We start from the raw sequence: 20,071 nt of genomic DNA, 5'->3' as shown, positions 1-20,071 counted from the left end.
AATCCCATGCAGGCCAGGCCAGGGCCCCGCTGCACGCTGCGCACACCTCCAGCTAGGGCAAGCGGATGGGAACAGCACCCCAGGGCCGAGGAAAGGGCTCCATTTTGTCTCCTGTTGACATAGCAACTGTACACCATTGCCAGCATGCCCGGAGCATGGTGGCAAAACATTGTACCATGGGATATCTGCCCAGAAAGCAGGGTGTTTATTTTGAGATGAGCACAATACTGAGTGAATGCAACAATTCAGAGAGGGAAGTACTTCAGCCAACATAAACAAGGCAGTTATTGATATATTTATATGACTGAGGTTCCTGACTTGAATTGTGACCATCCATTTGCCTTTTCTTTGCTCTTCATCTCAGGCCTCAGTGTTGACCCAGACGCAGAAGCAGCTCGGTGAAGTCTGGCTGATCACCACTTAGCTTCCTCAGTGTCGACGGGGGAGACTCTGCAAAGCCCATGGTGCCAGGATGCTCGAACCTTCTGTCTCCAGCAGTGCCACTTCTGCTGTGGGGAGGGCGGTGAGCACCACCACCACTAACCCTTGCTCCAGACATTCAGGGGGATTCCTGTGACTTTTGGCTTCATCTGAGGTCATTGGCATGAGGTGGTGGGAAGTCCATGGTGAGTGTCTTGAGGTGAAATGCGGTGAAAGTAGAGCCTGAACACTGCAGCTGTGTCCTCATGTCCACAGCTCATGTGCTTCTCCTGAGGTGCAGGGTGGGTAGAAGTTGTGAACAACTTAAGTCGGGAGAGGAAGGCTACACCCGTGCTCCTAGAGGTCAGCAGAAACATCAAATGCTCTCTAACAGGAAAGCCAATCTCCACTTCATTTCTTACACTGCTCTGCCTGGCCATTGCTTTGTTCATGAATTCTTTCACAAATTCTTAGGTTGTTCCCAGACTTCCTCCATTGCCTTTCTAACACTGCTTGGATGCAGCTGAGTGCTCTCTACCTTCCTTGTCTTGCAGCAGGCACATGCCAAATACTTGTACAAGAATAACACTCTCATCTATGCAGCCATGGTACATCAAGAAATACGACAACAGAGACACAGGCCATTAATATCACACTACCAGCCTTCATGCAAGCTGCAGGAAAATAGCTCTTTTTCCTCCATCTGCTCTTGCTAGACAGGTGTGAGCTTAAAACAGAAAGAGTTTTAGCACATTTTCTTCCTCTCCTGTAGAAGATCCTGGTCCAGTTTTCAGCTCACTGGGAAAGAAGATAAGTTAGGAAGGGCAGGAGGAACCAGTTTACTAACTATCTGAGTATTCAACAGGCTGGGCCTTAGAAGGCAGAGGAGAGTTTGTTCAAAAAGGCAATGGGCCTTCCTGCTTCTTAAAATAGTATGAAGTGAAAGAATGAAACAATCTATTGCTTGTTTGATTGTCCCAGCAGGATTATATTGCTTCACAGTGCACATGATAAAAACAAACACAAATATGTATACCAGAAAACTCTCTTGCATTTGCCCGCACACAAATACAAACTGCACTGCAAAATATTTTGGCAGTCAGTGTTCTCATTAAAAGCAATTAAAATTAGCAGGAATGCTTTGCCAAAACTGCAGATATCTCTGTCAAGTTGATTTGGTCATTTTACCTTTCAGGAGCTAAAAACAAGCTGAAAACGACAGCATTGATCAAACAAGCAACCAGTATTTCCCTTTCCCTGGTAAAGGCTCTGCCAAACTATAGCAGGACATGAGCACTGGGGTCAGGGAGAGGCAGGAACAAGTGGCTGAAAAGGAGAGGGAGAACAGAAGGAATATAGGTGGCATCTCTGGCCAGTGGTTATAAGATTTGATGCCTAAAAAATACAGTGCTTTGGTGATGCAGTTTTTCTATGGAGCAGGCAGTAGAGTAAGGGGAGCATCAGCATGGCACAGAAACTGAGGTTTGCCACCACCCAGGCTGGCAGCGGTGCTCCAACATGGCACATCATCCTTCCAGGAAGAGGATCACTCCCTGCACAGACAGGTTGTCTCTGGGTGGATTTGAGGAGCTCTTCCGCATTTCTCTTTGCATGTGACATGTCAGAGAAAACTAAATGTACCAAAGAGTCCCCTCTTGCCCTGATCACTGCTCTCTTGGCTGTGATCCCCAGAGTGTGGCTGTCCAACTGGCAAACTTCCAGCCTAGCTCTCCACAGGACATCACTGGATATCTTGAGTTCCTCCTCTTAATTTTACCTGACAGACCCTGCAGGCCTTAGTGATCCAGCAGCTACTATTATGTTATACCTACATGCATTTCTGTCTCCAGAATCCCAAAATATCCTGGATTTCCCATCAAAGTACAAGGAAGCCATAACTGTCAGTGTGCAAACCTGAGCTCATCACAAAACAGGGCTGTGATCTCAAGGACATGATGCCAAATGAGACTTAATCCCCTCCTAAGCAGACCAGTATATAGGAGTGAGATGAAACATAAAATGAAATAGGAGTGAGATGAGCAGGTAGGGAGAGGAGGAAAACACTTGCATGTGAGAGAGCAGGGCAGTCTTGTCACATAAAATATTTATGTTAACCTCCCCAAAAAAATATTATTGCATAGACAGGGCCCAAGAGAGGGTTCTTTCTTGGCAAATTATGCAAGAAACATGAGGATAGTTATGTACACAGTCATATAAAGGCAAATGCCACCTCATGACAGAGCTGGACCCTCTGCTTGCCTGCTCCAGTTCAGACCAAAGGGCTAGGTGTCACGCAGACAATGAACAGGCCTTCAGCTCCACTGCTGTATAGGGGGGAATTTCAGCCATCCCATTCTTCAGAGCTGACGGATTAGCCATAGAAAATATGAAGATCTCTTCCTGGGGGACTTTCTAGGAACTCGCTTCAGGATGATTCTTGTTGCTGAAAAGGACGTGTATCAAAGCACTTTATATCCTGTGGGAGGAGAAGGGGAATTCTTTCACAGACATCATCTCTTCCTTATGTAATTAAAAAAGTCGATGGGAAACGAATCCAGACATGAATATTTATCTTTGGCTTCCTGGTAAGCCTTTCACTGCACTAATTCTCTTGGCCTCTTCCCAATTTGCTTACAGAGAGAACCCAGATACACTGGCTCCCCGCAAAGACTTGGGCACCTGGGGACATGTAGCCTGGGAACCTGTTGACCCTCAAGTTGTCTGAGCGGGCTGATGCATGCATCTTCATCTAACGTATCCCCTGAAGACTCACCCCTCAAAGTAGTATTTTCCATAAAGGGTAACACAGCAGTGATTCTATTAACGAGCACTGCTGTGAAACTGCCTGCTGGCCCCTTCCCACACACCACCCTCATCCCGGGGAGATGTCCAAGGGGGTAAGATGGAAAGGGACCCACCATCCTGGCTGCATCGGTTTTAGACATCAACAGGACAAAGACCTCTTCTGGTCCCACTGCACAAGGATGACTTTCGCCATATGAGACCAAACCATCAGGGCTTGGGAAGGGACCACAAGCACACCCCAAGGCAGTGTTAGAGATGGCCTCCTGGTGTGCCTCCTGCTTCCCTACATGTTCTCACCTCTAAGCAGGCCCCATGTCCTTGCTCAAGGATGCTGCTACCTACTCTAACACCTTACGTGTAATGAAGCCCTAATCCTCTACAGCAGAGCACTCCCTCAGCCAACTTTTTTGCACAAAAAGCACTGCTCACAGCCAAGTAAACTTCGTGAAGTCAAGGACCACCAAGTTAGGAGGAGCATAGATTAATCTTCTCTATATAATTCTCCCTCCTAGATGCAAACACTAAGATATCACCTTTATAAGCCTAAGGTAGTCTACTTTTAAACCACAGTTTGTTCTTCTCCACACAGAACAAACTGTAAGTTATAATCCGCAAAGGTTCAGAATTTCCTCCTGTTCTCACCATGTTTATTTACCCCTCTCTACCCAGTCTCTGTCCTGAATGCACTATTATTCATTTCCTCCTGTTGGTGCTTTCTCCATTGTAACTGCTCACTTCACAACTTTAAGGAGATTAAGGCTAACATAGTGAAATTAAGGCTCCATTTTTTGATCCTTCCTCCAGTTTGGGCTGCTGCTGAATCTGGATGCCCTATCTCACCCGGGGTCCCTGTGATGCCAAACTAATTGCCTGATGACACCTCTATAGTTTGCCTCCAGCTGCCTTGCAGGTAAAGACTCTCCCTCTTGAGCAGGAGCAGTCTATTTTGGGGTATGACTGTTCTTTGCCATCCATTGGTGGTTTCCTGCCACCTCTCAGTGGTTTCTCTTTCTGAGCAGGCATTGCTCAACAGCTCAGGTAACACCTTCACCTTCCACGTGCACAGGAATGAAGTGGCACAGGCTGGCCACTGCAGTACTTCACCAGCAGGGCACAAGAGCTGTCCTGGCAGTGGGGGTGAGAGAGCAGCACAGCGAGCAGGGGCAGGAGCTCCGCTAAGGTAATCCCTTCCCACCAATGAGTCAGGGACTTTAACCAGCTCATATTACCGCACACAGTTAATGTGACTCAGGTACTACCTGATCACCTGATAGCTGTGGTGATGCTATTGCACGTCTAGTTATGAGCTGACAATGTCCTTCTATTCCCTGAAAGTGAAAGATTTGCACAGAGTGTGATGGAGAAACATGACAAGTCCAGGGGAGATGCATGAAGTGATCTCTCTTTTCACCCCAGCTCCTGGGCAGCCTGATCCAGTGTCTGGTCAATGGGGAGGTGAGGAGAGACCCTCCATGACTTCAGCAAGGCACCCACTTTGACACTGGCTTTCCCAGCTAACTAACTGGGACAGAAGAGCTCAGGCATCCCACCTTGTGCTTAGGGCTGTGGAACAGACCTTGCCCTCGGACTGTCAATTGCTCTGTTCCATTACCTTTTCCTCCTGTGTCTTCCTCACCTCTGCCAGCTCCTTGTTTTCACCGTCTTCTTCTTCTTGGCATCCCCAGTTCCTGTCTGTGATCTCTGCTGTCTTTCTACCTCCCTTCTCATCATCTTCTGATGCTTTCTCACCCCCCCTTCCTACCGGCATCCCTGCAGCTTCCACGTACCAGCCCCCAGATTCTTTCTCTCCTCATTTCCTACCTCCTACCCTTCTACATGGCAATCAGCACGCTCCTCCTCCAGGTAGTCTGACATCACATCTAGCCACAACTTGGAGAGAAGCTCACCACAAGTTCTCACACGTCCAAAGCTCAGTGGAGCAACTGCAGATAAAGCCTTGCTCAGCGAGGGATGCCTGGGACAGCACAGGCTCTCCTGCTCCCTGGGACTGTGCACACCACTGCTTTTTGGAGATAAAGACCTGATTAGCTCTGGGATAGGTTTTTTTTTGTTTGTTTGTTTTTATTATTTTTTTAAAGGGTAGCAACAAATTACATATTGACCCCTTTCCAGACAAGTATCAAGGCCCTCTAAAATAGTCAGTGACAATATAGTAAAAAAAAAAAAAAAAAAAAAAAAAAAAAGAGAGAGAGAGAGAGAGAAAAAATATATATATACAGGGCAAAGCATTGTCATTTTCCTAAACTTATTCTCAGAAACCAAAGAATCATTTTAGCCAAAACTTAAAAATTTAATTAATTAATCATGCTGAAGCAAGAGACCTAGGATGGAAAATTTTAGGCTAAATACTCAGTGACTGGCAATGTTACAAGCAACTACAAGGAAAAAAAAAAATCTGAATAACACGAAGTGCTGGCTAACTTTACCCAGTGCTGCCCTTGATATGCAGATTCTCAGAAGCGCAATACCCCTCCTGTCAAATTTATCACTGTGGTAATGCTGGTACCAACTTAGTGAGAGTTTTGCCTGAGTAAAGGCTAAGAAAAATATTGAGTAAGGACTTGGGACGTTGCCTGCTAAAATCATGGTGCAAATAAAGTGCAATGGCACTGCATGTTGTGTCTTACACGGGCTGTACTTCCTTGTCATTCGGGAAGCCCAGGTAGTTTACAGAGCACATGAGATCAGGAAGTCCATCAAGATGTTCCTGGCATAGATTAGTCACAAGACTATCTATCCAAGGGTCAGTCACATGTGTGGAAAATAAAAAATAGCAGCTGACAATCGGTTGGTCTCTGAACATAATCAATGTGCACTGTAATACTCCATGAATCACACAGTGCACACATGCATTGAACCTCCTTCATGTCAAGAAGAGGATTTTTGTGTAAATCCAAACAGCTAAGTACAAACTCTGAATTACAAAACATAGAGGAGGGACCTCTCTGCAGAACTGCCAGCATCATTTCCTTTACAGGCAGATGGCAAAATTGCCATAAAAAGACACTTGAGGAGGAATTTGCCAGTAACACTTGAAGGGGTGTAAAGAGCCTGTCCCTCTAAATTGGGGAAGGAAATGTCAAACCAGCAGATCCAGATTTTTATATCCCTGTATAGATTTATCCTCAGAGAGGGGATTAAAGTCTTTGCATTTAAATAAATAAATAAATAAATCAGCAGTTTGGGGATACATCATTGCAGAATCATGTCTAGCAACCCAGCTTCAGTCAGCATGACGGGGGGAAGCTGGCGTCACACCCACCAGCCCATCGGCAGGGAGATGCAGCAGGCTGCTGGGTGGACGTGTACGGATCATCCATCTAGGCATGATGAAAGAAGAACAGACATTTGGCATCAGTGGTTGCCATTAGATTCGCTGCCTCTCCCATGGTGCCGGTGACTAAGAAAATCCTATGTCGACCAGTTTCTGCCAGACAGAACATTTGTTTCCTACTCATGCAGAATTGTCTTTTATTCATTTTCACATCCAAAAGACAAGCCAGCTAAATTACACACACTTGTGCAGCAAAACCCAGAACGTGGGGCTATTCCCACAAGAAAGACTCAGAGACGTGTGCCATGGGAAAGAACGGACCATGAGGGGAGGATGAGGAGGAGGGCTCTTCATGGGCCATCACAGAAGACAAGACAAATAATGCTGACCAAACGCAGAACCTGACTGCACAGGCCTATATTAGGTAGCCCAGAAGTTCAGCCAGGTATTGCTGAACCATGGCAAGGTTCACATCCCCTTCGCTAGTCCCACAGGAGTCCACACCTAGGTGACACAGGGAGGGAGGTTCAGAACTCAACATCCAGCAAACAGCAGGCTCTAAGAACCTTCTCACCAGGCTGCATGGTTTATTTTTGGTTTCTTCAAGATTCCTTCTGCTGCAGACTCCCAGCAGAAGAACAGACACAGAAATAGGCAGTGTGAGTGTCGCCTTCCCCAGATAGATTTCACACTTGTAAGGCACAAAGAAGGAAACCAATGTCACTTTGATCGAGTGCTGTGGAGTAGGGTTAAATGATGACACACCACTCGCTCCTGCACGATACCTCGTCAGCTTAGCATACTCACACCTGATCTCTGAGTGTTACCCCTTATAAATAAAGGAAAATATTTTCAGGAGTGTGCAGGTGACACAGGAGCCCAAGCCCCATCATGGCTCAGTGAGATGTTGCATCAGATTGTAGGCACATAACAGAGGTACTTAACAGGTCGATTACCCAGGTGTCAAGTGGGACAGATGCCACCACAAGGAACCTGGAGCTGAATGAAACACCTTCTGGAGGTGTCCATCCCCCCTCACAGAGAGCTGAGGCTCACTGCAGCATGTACTCAGGCCTTTCAGTCTGCACAGGAAAAGTAGCCCACAACAACAATGACCAGCTCCCAGCTCCCAGTCCACAGCCCAGCCACGTCCTGCCTCTAGGCCAGCTCACAACCGAAATGCGCCCATGAAACCATTTCATCAGGGTATATTAACATCTGCCCCCCTAAATCCTGGTGAGCAGCACTTCCCTCCAGAAATGCACCTACGGCTTGGCTGGGCTACTCAAGGACTGCAGCTCCTCACTGGGACTAGGAGCCCCAAATCTAACCCTGGTGACACAGAGGGAAAAATGTTTTTTTCTAGAAAGGGCCCCCAGCAACAACATGTTCCCAGGACATGACACCCTGACGGACAGCACTGGGTGGCTGTGTAGCACTGAAACACCAGAGACGCTGCAAGCTGCACGGGCAGCCCAGAGCACAGCATCTGTCCTGGGAGGAGATGTTTACACTGGCTGTTTCACAGCCAGCTCACCGCTTTTCTTCCCAGCTCATGAAGGTGCTGCCTCCGCCCAATGTTGATCAGAGCACACGAGACCCAGCGTCAATGCTGCCTGCAGGCTGAGTGGGTTTCAGGTCCCATCTCCCAGGAAAGATGGAGCAGTAGGGCATGTGGAGGTAAAGGTGTTCTCCTACAATCACAGGGGCTCAGTGAGCCTAGGAATTAGAGGTCTAAAGACCCTCTATAACAAAAAGCATGCTCTGCAACCTAGAGCAGCAAGGTCACATGCTGCAGCATCTCTTATTCCTCCAGCACAGCTGGCTCACACCAAAGGCCTGCAATAGGCAGAATGGATTGTCTTTACACCAGCTCCTCTCCCAGAGCCCAATCGTGCCACGTTCCTGCCTAGGCTGCTGAATGCAGGTGATGCAGCAGGTCTGTATGTCAGCATCACCACAGGAGGAGTCCCATGCTTGGGATTACTTCTCCACCAGCATCATCTGGAATGGTGCACCTGTGCCTTGTACTGTGAAGCAGAGTCTTCGGTCTCATAAATCCTGTGGGCGTCAACCGCTGCCACATCAAACATTGTCCCTGCTGTTACTTGTGTGATCTGCCAGAGAACAGGGGACATGTGAGGCCATCCTTAGGTGTGAGCACACGGTTCCCCTAGAACGACAGCTGAAATATTCACCGTGACATATTAAAATAAACCAACCCTCCCTCCTTCAGAGCCAGCTTGTGAACATGTAGGGTGTGTGTAGTCAGATGAATGTCACTGCCAGATAACGACATCTCACACAATAATGCAGTGTGAAGAGCCCAAGTGAATGCCAGTTAGTGATCGCTGTCATGTCAGTATATTGCAAAAGAGCGACTGCTCTGCTCGCTGTTGCCACAGTGTGATTTTGGAGAACCTCAGCACTCACCCCTGAGCAGCTTCTGAGACTGTCCACGGGGAATGTTTCTCTGCTTTCCCTTTGTCCTTGACCATATCTTTATACCAGGTGATTATAAGTGTAATCATGTGCAGGGAAGAAAAAAAAAAAAAAAGAAAGAAAAAGAAAAAGAAACCACACAATAAAACAAGCTTGGATTAGAAACTGTTTTCTGGAGCATACAAAGAGAAAATCTTTGCCTGAAACAAGAGTTTGTTAGAAATAATGGCACATAAATAGGCAATGATATTTCAATAAGCGGGTCTACCATCCTCTAACCAAAATCCCTGTTCCCATCATCTAATTTCTCAATTTAACCTCAGACTTTGCCAGTTCCCTAGCTTAATCAGAGTTCTCCCCTCCATGACATCAAGAGGGAGCAATAAGGCATAAGGGGGTCTGGAAAAGAGGAATTCAGGCACAGACTGTCTACATGAAGATCCCTTCCCACTGCTTCTGCCTCTTTCCATTTAGACTGTCAGCTTTGCAAAGAAAGGCTATGCACTTTCCTGCAAGCTTGCACAGCATTTGCACAAAGGTCCTGCACCCAACATTTAAATAGTTGTAGCTAAACAGAGTAAAGTGCCTTACTGTGGGTTTTTCTTTCCTGGGGTAAGGTGCATGCAGTGGGAATCTTTTGAGATCCTTAGCTCTTCCAGCATTTCCCCCTCTGTATTCCAAGTTTTTGTGTGATTAAAATCCTAGTTCAGCCAGACTCAGATGAACAAAGAAGTAACCACGAAGAGTTAAGTCTGTTGACATAAACTGATTTATTTCTGGACTAGAGTCCTATTTCCCATCCTGCTTTGCACCCTCAGTTTTACTGGGCAAAATAAGTCTAAATAGTTGTTCGGTGCCAGACACAGCCACCATGGCTGAGGAACGGAGAAGATTTAGCCACTCCAAACCATGGAAGCAGCCATAGGAAGAGCTAGTTTCACAACACATGGGAGGCTGTCAGATGCCTCCTCTGACTGGGAAAGACACAGACTTTTCAGAGTAGATTTAAATCCAAGAGAAATATTTATTTTAAAAGATAACAAAGGATTCGCTGTTGACAATAAGATGGTAACAAGCAAAGCCATGCAAGACACGCTTTTCACCCATAACCCACATATGTTCAGGGAGTGTCTCACCCCAGTCCAACATCTGTCCAGGTATTTGAGCAATGACTTCAGCAGAGATCAGCACTTGGTAAACATCTACATGAGCTGGGGCAGTACAGCGAGACCTAGGGGTGGCAAAGAGAGCATAGGCTTAGGTTGTAGCTATACTGCAGCAGCAGGTCTGAGCAGCAGTACACAACCAGCTTTACACAAACAACTGGGGCATGAAGAAGGTTGTGTCTTTATTGCTGCTGTCACTTGAGCCCCTGAGAAAGCAAGAACATCCAGACATTGTCTGCTAGACCCACTTGTGCTGGAGCCTTCCAGGTGTCATGAGCATCTAAAACCAAGTGGGAACCCCTTTTGGTATCCCATAAAGGGCTTTCTAAAGAGAGTCCTTCTGAAAAGGATCCTAGTTGTAGTAGATGGTGACTCTCTACTTCTTTATCTTGCACAGCTGAAGATGCACATCCAATGGTAGCATGTTGTCTCTCAGAAAGCTGAGCTATTTCTGAGATGCCATACTTTCATATGGCTTCCAGAAACCCTCAGGACATCTCTATAAGTCTCCCTTCATTCCTTGTATGATACAAAGCTGAGGTCTCTGAGGCAATATATTACTGTTTAAAGAAATATTTTTACAGAAAAAAAAAAAAAAAAGAGAAGCATCATTAACAAACATTGCACATATCACATTTTGCAGAATGTCCAATGGACAGTGCAAGGATTTGGTTCTTGAAAGTTGATTTTTTGGCTTCTCCTCAGTGAAGAGAGCAGCATGGTGCCACCTTGGGTTTTAACTCATCTGATTTCTCTTTCCATCCTTTCTACAAGCCTTTTGAAATACTATTCCCAATCATAGTTCCAAGAGTTATTTATTTACTTATTTGTGAGATGTAGAGTGCAGGTTATTTTGCAAATGTTTTTTTCCTGGTGTTATTGTTACCTTATTTTTATAGTGTAAATCCAATATTTCTCTTCCGGTCATAAAGTCTGTCAAGAATCCAGGATAACAGCAGCAATTCACACACCTCACTGAGCACAACCAGATTTATCAGGACAGCAACAATATATCTTTAGGATATCAGAATGCATCACCTATGGCTTTATTATAATTCCCCTCTGCCTGAAGTTGGGGTTCTAGGTCCAGCAGACAAAGAGTTTAGAGCTATGGTATGCTCTCACTTTTTTATCCATTAGTGCTACAAGAATGGACACAAACCTTAGAAGCAACCAGTAAATAGCTGCCTGGATCGAGCTCTGTGAGTACTTTAATAATCATATGGTCTGAGAGACCTCCTGGGCACATGTGCGTTTCTGAGACAGAACGCGAAGGTAACCCAGCCCAACCAAGACATCGCAAGGTCTCCCGCATCAGTGCATCAAGTGCTGAGGGAACAAAGACAGGACAGGATGAGAGAAGTGTCATGGCCTGGGCAAGGCGTGGAGAAACATCTTCTGGAGAAATCAGCAGGCGGGTACTGGGAAGGTAGGTGTTCAGTTCCCATTGCAGAGGCCCTTCATGACACTGAGACACACATTTCCCCTTTGACACATCGGAAACAATTTCAGCTGCCCACACAGCAATTCCCCCTCTGGAAAAGGGAGAATCTGATGCTCTCTGTTCTGCTCATCTCCCACATGGATCAGTCCCACCAGCGTTTGGGTGCTTGCCCGGGTGCTTTCGGCATGGGGACCAGCTGTTGGTGTCTCAAGAGGGGGACATCACAGAACATTACGGCAGCTGGTGCCTAATGAGAGAACAGGCTGTGTTGCAGAAGCCTCAACTTGATCGAAACTGAGCCTGCCACGTCCTGTTTTCCCAAGACCAGCCTGAGGAAAGCAATAGATACGGCGAGGAAGGAATGGGTGGGCTGGTGCTTCTAATGGCAGTGCAGAGGAGTCCTGTAGTGGTTGTTATCCCAGCAGCTAGAAGTGTTATCTGATGCAGGGGGGACTCTTATCTCCCTTTTTGCTTCTGATGGTGCAGGTGAGCAGCCTGCCAACCTGAGACTTCTTTCCCCTGGGGAACACTGGGTGGTGCCTCAGTGCTGGCCAGATCAAAAAGGTCTCCAGAAAGATTTGTTCTTTCTCAAACATTTTGCAGCATAGCCCCTCTTCCTCAGAGGCTCGTTGAAAAAATGCCACTTCATCAACAGCAATGAGTGACAGGGTCCCCAGGACACCCTACTTGTCTCCTGCAGGTTCATCAAAACACCCACTCCACTACCAAAGAGCACATTACAAATCATGAAGATGTATTCAGCTGGGCACCCCCTCCTCCTCAGCACCCAGGCAGTCCTTCCCTCATTTACAGCAAACAAAGAAAAATATTTGCAAAGGCATGGGCATGCACAGGGGAGCAAGTGCTGCTGCTGCTCGGTGCAGAGTGGAGTGGGGATATGAAGGGAGACCCAACAGAGAGCCTGGGGAGCCCAGAGCTGCTGTGAGAGAGATCACTGGAGCAGCTCCTCCCCACATCCAGGTGGCCTCATTGACTTTGTCCTGCCCTGGCTGGGTTATGCCTCCGGTGCCATGTTTCCTGAAATAGGGATCCACATGTCTGGCTCGATGAGAGCAGGCTGTCCTAGCAGTGTTTAGAAGCTATGTAAGTGGAAAGCATTTTTACATGAGCTAATTTGACATGTAGCATTTCAGGAACTTACAATTTATTCCATTCACATTTCTAGCCAGAGACAGCGTCTTTATTTTTATGGTTTTGGGGAAGGGGGGGGGGGGGGGGGGGAGAGAAAAAAAAAAAGCAGAGCAAGAAAAGAAAATGAAAAAGAACACTGAGCAAATAATAACATGTATGGGTGTGTAATACTCCAACCGCATGGCTACAGCAACATTTGGTCCCGTTGACCTTTTTGCTCAAATTAAGGTAATTACTCAGCTACTGACAATAATCTGCTGGGTTATGTCTGTGGATTAGCCTATACAGAGGGGTATGATAAATACTTTTATAGTTTGACACATACAGATGACTCCAGGCTTGATCCAAAGTCTAAGTACAAACTGTCCTTAAGTGCAGAATGATTAAACCTTAATTAAACGTAAAGATATAGAAAGATAAATAGATGGATAGATAGACAGACTACATGTGTTAAAATAGAAATAAATTATAGCAGAAATTTCCTGACTAGATCTGAGGGAAACAGACTTTCTACCAACATCAGCAGTTTTTGTTTCCCAAGAGATTTGTTTTTAATTTTTCCAGTAGGAAAATCAGACCCATGTATTTTAGATCAGATAATTCAGTGTGAATGACGATATGTTATGTCGTTGACCTGGCTCAAAATACTCTTTCAAGTACATTTGCATACTGTGATGCACTGTCTCCTAGGCATTTGCATTTCTTTCCCATAATATAGAAGTCTTCTGGTTCATATGAGGAAACAGGGCTACCAATCAACCTGGGCCATGTGCTTCCATACAAAAATCTTTTGTAATGCTGAACTGACTCAAAAAGAAGCACTCTGGAAAAAATAAAAAAATAAAAAAATGAACAAACTGACTCAGAACATTGCACCCTGGAACAGTTAAATAGACCATTCCCCTCAGACTTGTCAACAAAAGCAATTTCCAGATGTAAATATTTTAGAAGTTTTGTTCAAAAACCTCTGTATTTCAAATGTACATTTCACTCTTGTCATAAAGGAAATGTTGAAACATCTATTTCATGAAATAGAAATTCTGATTTTTATTTTGTTTTCTTGCTGCATAGCATACACACACAAAGTAATATTTTCCTAGCTCAAGTTATGAGGCTGATATGCTGTTATTTAAAAATAAAAATAATTTAAAAAAATCTCTCTCACCTGGAGACCTCATATTGTGATTGAAGCCAGCAGGCAGCTAACCACACAGCTGTTTGCTCACTCCCTCCCACACTTAGTGGGACGGGAAAGAGGAAAAAAAAAAGTTAAAAACTCATGGGTTAAGATAAAGATATTTTGAAAGAACAGAAAATGAATGGAAAATCATAATGATGATAATGATAAAAGAAAATATTAAGCAAGTGATGTATATCTCATAATTTGCATATTTACACAGTGTTGACTACCCTTAGATGAGCCTTGGAAACTTTTGCTGCTTGAGCCTGGATATTGCATCTGTGCACTATTTCCACTTACAAAGGTAAAGCACCCACTGCACTCTGCTAGCACTGATTTTCTGTTTACCGTGAATGAAACACCTGGGATGAGACACACAAGCCCTCAGGTCATAAGGCTTGTTGCATGACACTTTGATATTAAATTCTGGCATTTAATATCATTTAGAGCAAGCTTGCTTGTAAAGCAGCAAGGTTCACCCCTGAGGCCAAGCTGCCTGCAAGCCCTTCTGGTGCTGAGCCATCTGGTCCCAAGGCTCAGTTCGTGTTTGCAGTCTCCCACTGTAATTTGCACACCCACAATTTGACATCTCTTGACAAAAGCATAGGTAGCATTTTTGTAAATATTTGAGAGTTCATATTTTTACTACTGTTTTTCATCTTAAGGGCTAAGAGCACTTACCTACCCATCAGAGGTGCTGGGAAATATTCACCAGTTCTGGTGCAGTCTGGAGCAAAAGATGGAGGTTTTTACTAACCCACTAATTCTGAGGCAAGTGTGGAACAGGCCTGGCACTACTTGTTGTCCTTTAAGAAGAAGCAGATAACCCCAGGTAGAAGCAGGAGCTGGAATGAGACCTATGAACCTGAGGGTGAGAAAATGCAGAAAGCATTGACACTCCAAGCAGACAGGTGGAAGCTGGGAGGAAGTTAATATATGTGTCTTATTCATGGTGTTTTCAGACCAGTCTTATCAGCTAGATCCTCAGCTGAGGGATATTTTGGGCCAAACCTTCAGCAGGTGTGAAGCAGTGCAGCTGCAGGGATAAGCCCTGGCTTAGCAACAGAAGAATCACAGGAACCAGAAAATGACTCCTTCCCTGTGACTGGCTTAATCAGAGTTTAGCTATCCCTGAGTGACATTTGCCCTAATCTCTTTCAAGATTTCCAGTGCCCTTCTGGTCAATCTAAGACAAGCCAGGAGACCGAATCCATGGTCTAAGCTGGTAAATCCATGCAGTAGCAGTGATTTACACCCATTGCTTGTTTACTCCTTGAAAACACATTCCAGAAATACCCACGGGGTTCTCATTTTCCTGCTGCTTCTGGAGGTCTCACCTAAATCCAGAAGGCAACAAACCTCTGACACCACAAAAGTCCCTCTGGTTTTCTCTCCCATCACCACCAGACCGAGCACAGCAAGCACAAGAATCCAGCAAAACAAAGCCAAACAGCTTCGTGCTGTTATTTTAAGCCAGGAGAGGGGATGGGGGGAGGCGGGGGGAGAACAAACTGCACTGCGTAAGCTGGGAAATCATTTAGTTTTGGCCGATGGCCTCTTGTGGCTGTGGTTTCCACAACATCTCTGTATTCTATCTGTGTCAAGATGGAACCAACCTCCTGAAATAGACTTAACAAGCTAGACGGGAGCTATTTTAATACCTGGAGCTTGTTCCCTTTAGACTTTGTTGAGTGAGGGGAGAGGGTGGAAGAGGAGAGACAACAAGCCAGGATGATGTTATTTTAACACGTGCACCAGAGCTGTCAAAGCATAGCAGTTTGGCTGCCTTAGCACACACCCCCATCTGCCCCATCGCTACTACGTGCAAGGATGCACAGCCTGAGCTAGCACCCGCGTAGACCAGAATTAGCCTCATTTGTGTATGCACACGCACACGTCTTACTGGAAAAGCGTCACGGTTTCCTTCGTCTCACACCAAGGAGGAAGGGTGACTTAATGTCTCCAGATGCATGCATGCAAGGCGTGATGGGTGACCCGACAAAAAGTGAGATGGACCCTTGTGACCCAAGCCACATACACATCACCCCCCCCAATCATGCCACTAAAATAACTTGACCATCACAGTTCTGCTCAGGACTGCTTCTTCCCAGCAATAGACATTGCAAATCTGGAAAGGGTGACAGAACCAGGTGCTTGAATGCTCTGGAACAAGAGCTTTGATACCATCTGGTGCTGTGTGATAATAGGGTAGACTTTCACAGACTTCATCCACTGAAGCAATACAGACCAGTCCTTTCCCCAGGCCTGCCTGGTTCCCAGTTTCATAACAGCTCAAACCACAACTTCCCCTCCTTTCTTCACTGGTTTTGCAGGATTAAATAGTCTGTCTCAAAAATGTTCTCCCAAACAGACTGTCAGTGTCATGCCAGACCCTTTCAAATCTCAGTGCACAAGGAAGCTTTAACAAAGGCTCCTGGAGTGTTTTTCTATGTTTCTGTGCTGGAGGATTCATCCTGGTGTCTTGTAATGGTGTACTGTGCTGAGGGATCAGCCCCTCCATGGCAATCCAGAACCAAGTTATCCTGATTTATACTGGGCACCTGTGGCCTGATATGGTGCCACAAAACAGCAGATCAGCTATACCCCTGACGCACAACAGCTTCCCTTTCTTTAATCAAAGAGACCAAGGCCATATACATCTTATATCACCTTTAGGTCAGAGAATAACTTGCTTCAAGGAGGATATTCTTCAGGAGCAAACCAAGCCCCTTTGGCAGCCTGTCTTACTGCTGAAGTCACAGGGCAAAAATCTTTAACTACCCCAGTATCTGGATTCCTCTTTATGTTTGCACACCTTCTGTAGTGAAATAATGTCTGAATCTTCTTATACCTCTGCATTATGCAGCAAATCAGATCAAAAACATATGTGTGTCACTGTGCTGATTCTTCTTCTTTCAAGGTTAACTCTAATTTCTTTGCCCTTGCAACCAGACCTCCCCAACACAGCCAGTGAAGTCATCTCTATCAGATGGAAAGAGCTAAAACGTGACACAGGCGATCTCAGCTCCATTGGCTGCTTATCTAAGTACCTGCAGCCAAAACAGAAAGCTTACTCAGGCTGCCAAATAAAAATACCTCTTGTAGGCACATTCCTTGCAGAGTACGTGAGAGGGAGAGCTGAGGAGACAGCAAGGGAGGGCAGCAAGCAGTGAAATAGAATAAAAAAAAATACATAGGTAGATGGATGGATGGATAGATAGATAGATAGATAGATAGATAGATAGATAGATAGATAGATAGAAACAGACAAGAGAGTAGGTGAGAAAAAGAAAAACACAGGTGAAGACCTATGAAGATAGAGACAAGGAGACAAGGAACATGGGGGACGTACTCATTCCAATAGCAGCAAATGTCATGGCAGACAACACAACTGTATGATACAGTGCTTTCTTAGCTATGCACAGTGAAATCCTAGCCCTGTTGAAGACTATGGCCAAAATCCCATTGACTTCAGTAATGCCAAGACAAATGGAGCTGCCCTGTGTCTCCCAGCACCAGCTCTGGCTCTTCAACCTGTCAAAATCACTCCTGCAACCTGATGCTGCTTCTCCAGTTTCACCCATCACACTGCCAGAACCAGGCCCAAAGGGGCAAGCAGGGAATAACTGCATAAAAGGCCAATTTCTGTTTTCACTGTTTTCCATGTATGGTGACAAAGCGGACAGCCAAGAGCAGAATTTAGCACCTGCAGCCCATCGCCCTTCAGAAAGGCCTTCAGACCCAGCAGGATTTCCTTCTCAATGTCACTGCAACTTGTTTCTGCCTAGGGAAAAAGAATGACTCCTAATTACTACAAAGGGTGGCTAACCAGCTCCAGCTTGCTGGGAGCTTTATCCAAAATAACTGGAAAGATTTCCACTGCTTTCGGAGAGCAAAGCGTGCACTGACATCAAACTGATGCAAAGTGGCAGAGGCACTGCAGCCAGCAGAGCCAGCTCTCACAACAGGGTGGACTCTGAGAGCTTGCTCTGTCTTATTTCTCACTGTGATTTGATTACACAGTAATCATAGCTATGCAATGTGGCAGGGCTTAAAACCTTCAAAGCAGAAAGAACTCCTTGCAGTGCAGAGCCACCGCAGGAGTGGCTATCACTGAGACAACTGAGTTTTCTGCCTTACTTCCCTATCTTCCCACTCTATCCCCAATTAAGCTCAAGGTCACAGTCATTTACTTCAAGGTGTCCTGCTGCAAAGGCCCAGGTAACCAAAGGACCAGCTAGCACTTGAGGTGAACATCGTGACTGACAGCTCGACTTCTCCAGCATTCGGGAAATCTCAGCTGCAAGATGAACCTTCTTCCAGATGGCTGGAACAGACCCAGGCTCACTGATGGAGTGATCTTCTGCAAGAAGACACGACGTGCCTTTCTATGCCAAGTGTGAGGGCATTTCTTCAAATCCTTCTTTTATCCTTCAGAGGTAAGAACTAAAAGTGAAAGGAAAAATGAACGTCAAGACTTCAGCATAGCAAAACATTCCACCCTCATTCTGACAGCAAACATACATGTTCCTCATGCTGCTCAGGTGTTCAGAAAATGGGTGACGAAAGGGTTGTGAGGATTTTTGCACAGAACCAGCTCAGCAATTCTCATTAGGAAAATGAGAATTAAGTAGGGAAAAATGAATTTTGTTTCCCTAGGACACAGTGCTGGGTCAAATAGGTGGGAGGAGTCCACCTTGTTGATATTTCTGCATCTGGAGTGAGGAGAAAACATGCTCCCCAGTTTTTCTCAATAACTGCACACCCCAGCACCCCTGCTTTAACCTCAGCACCAGTAACATATTGGGGTTTTGTGCGGTGGCATTAGCAAGATAGGCAGTAGTTTATGGCCATTTTGCTGACTGCAAACCAGCTGCACTAAGCATTTTTCTACTTTGTGTTTAGCATGAGTCATATCTTCAATGAGAGAAGAGAAGAGAAGAGAAGAGAAGAGAAGAGAAGAGAAGAGAAGAGAAGAGAAGAGAAGAGAAGAGAAGAGAAGAGAAGAGAAGAGAAGAGAAGAGAAGAGAAGAGAAGAGAAGAGAAGAGAAGAGAAGAGAAGAGAAGAGAAGAGAAGAGAAGAGAAGAGAAGAGAAGAGAAGAGAAGAGAAGAGAAGAGAAGAGAAGAAGCAGGATCTATGACTAGTGCCGGATGAAGCACTGATACACAGCCCCGTGGCTCCAGCACTTTAGTTTCAGCAGATGCACATACACCGAGTGATGTGTTGACTCAAATGCTGTCATGGGCATAAATGGCCTAAACATTGCCTGATCGCAAACAAGTGCCACCTTGTGAGGCACATGTGCTCAGAACCAGGTGCGTGTCACTTCAGTAGCGCTGGAGGATATTACCCTGACTTAGCTATAAAAAGAAGGAGGAGGGTGGACACTGCAGCAGGTACTGGAAATTGTTCTTGGCTCCTAGCAGCATTGTTTGATCTGTTCAGCAGGTCATGTGCCAGCCAGCCGCCTCTCTACGTGTGTTTAGGCAGCTCTTGCATGTCTGAATTCTCCTGGACAACTGGTTGTTTTAACTCCTTCAGCTGCCTTGACCTCCAGCAGGAAGGCACTGTTAGAAGCAGCAGAATGAAACCCAGCAGGGCTGGAAAGCAGCAAAGGGCTTGAGTTAAGCAAAGAGGGTTTTGGACTTGAGAATGAAATGGTGAATTTGCAGGGACCCTCAAATTAGTGGTGCTCAGTGCTGTTGCTGTTGATAAAAACAGACTTGATGGTCATACTCCTGAGAGGTGTTTCCTAACAAGGCTTTGATGGAAAATTAGCCAGGGCAGCCTCTACTCTGTCAAGCTTTGAAATCCTGCCGTGGAAACATGTAGCACAGGCTGAAGAGTCAAGGATAACAGCAGTATATAGCACAAGCTGGTATCAAGCAAATAACTGGCAGGGAAAGGTTCATATGCCTGTCATGCCGTGCATCTTCAGTTGCATGCATCCCTCATAAAAGCAAATCCTAAACCTAGAAAGCTTGTAAAATTGACACTCTCCACTGGAGCCTGTGACTAGCCCGTCGCTCTGAATCACACAGCTATGACCCCCTTCCTTACCATGCCTTACCTTGTTGTCTGGCAGCTGTTAGTGTGCTCCCCCTGCATTAGTGCTGTAGGGCTCCCCTACAACAGGCTGAGGTGGATACCCAGACAGCACATTGC

General features: G+C 45.7%; 2 long non-coding RNA genes across 2 annotated transcripts; both read right to left on the bottom strand.

Annotated features, from left to right (window-relative positions):
* Nucleotides 1-1,387: 1,387 nt before the first annotated feature.
* Nucleotides 1,388-5,037, bottom strand: LOC311434657. The gene is made up of 2 exons (XR_014691628.1): nucleotides 4,838-5,037; nucleotides 1,388-2,896 (listed from the first exon to the last, which is right to left on the bottom strand). It is a non-coding gene; the product is annotated as an uncharacterized lncRNA (long non-coding RNA).
* Nucleotides 5,038-11,225: 6,188 nt separating this feature from the next.
* On the bottom strand, nucleotides 11,226-14,842 carry LOC311435332. Its single transcript, XR_014692066.1, has 3 exons — nucleotides 14,586-14,842; nucleotides 13,890-13,961; nucleotides 11,226-13,547 (listed from the first exon to the last, which is right to left on the bottom strand). It is a non-coding gene; the product is annotated as an uncharacterized lncRNA (long non-coding RNA).
* Between the last annotated feature and the right edge of the window lie 5,229 nt (nucleotides 14,843-20,071).

This window comes from Aythya ferina (assembly GCF_964211825.1).
Source record: "Aythya ferina genome assembly, chromosome: 3".
Classification (NCBI taxonomy): Eukaryota; Metazoa; Chordata; class Aves; order Anseriformes; family Anatidae; genus Aythya; species Aythya ferina.
The sequence above is the reverse complement of the archived record's forward strand: the minus strand, read 5'-3'. Positions and strand labels throughout refer to the sequence as shown.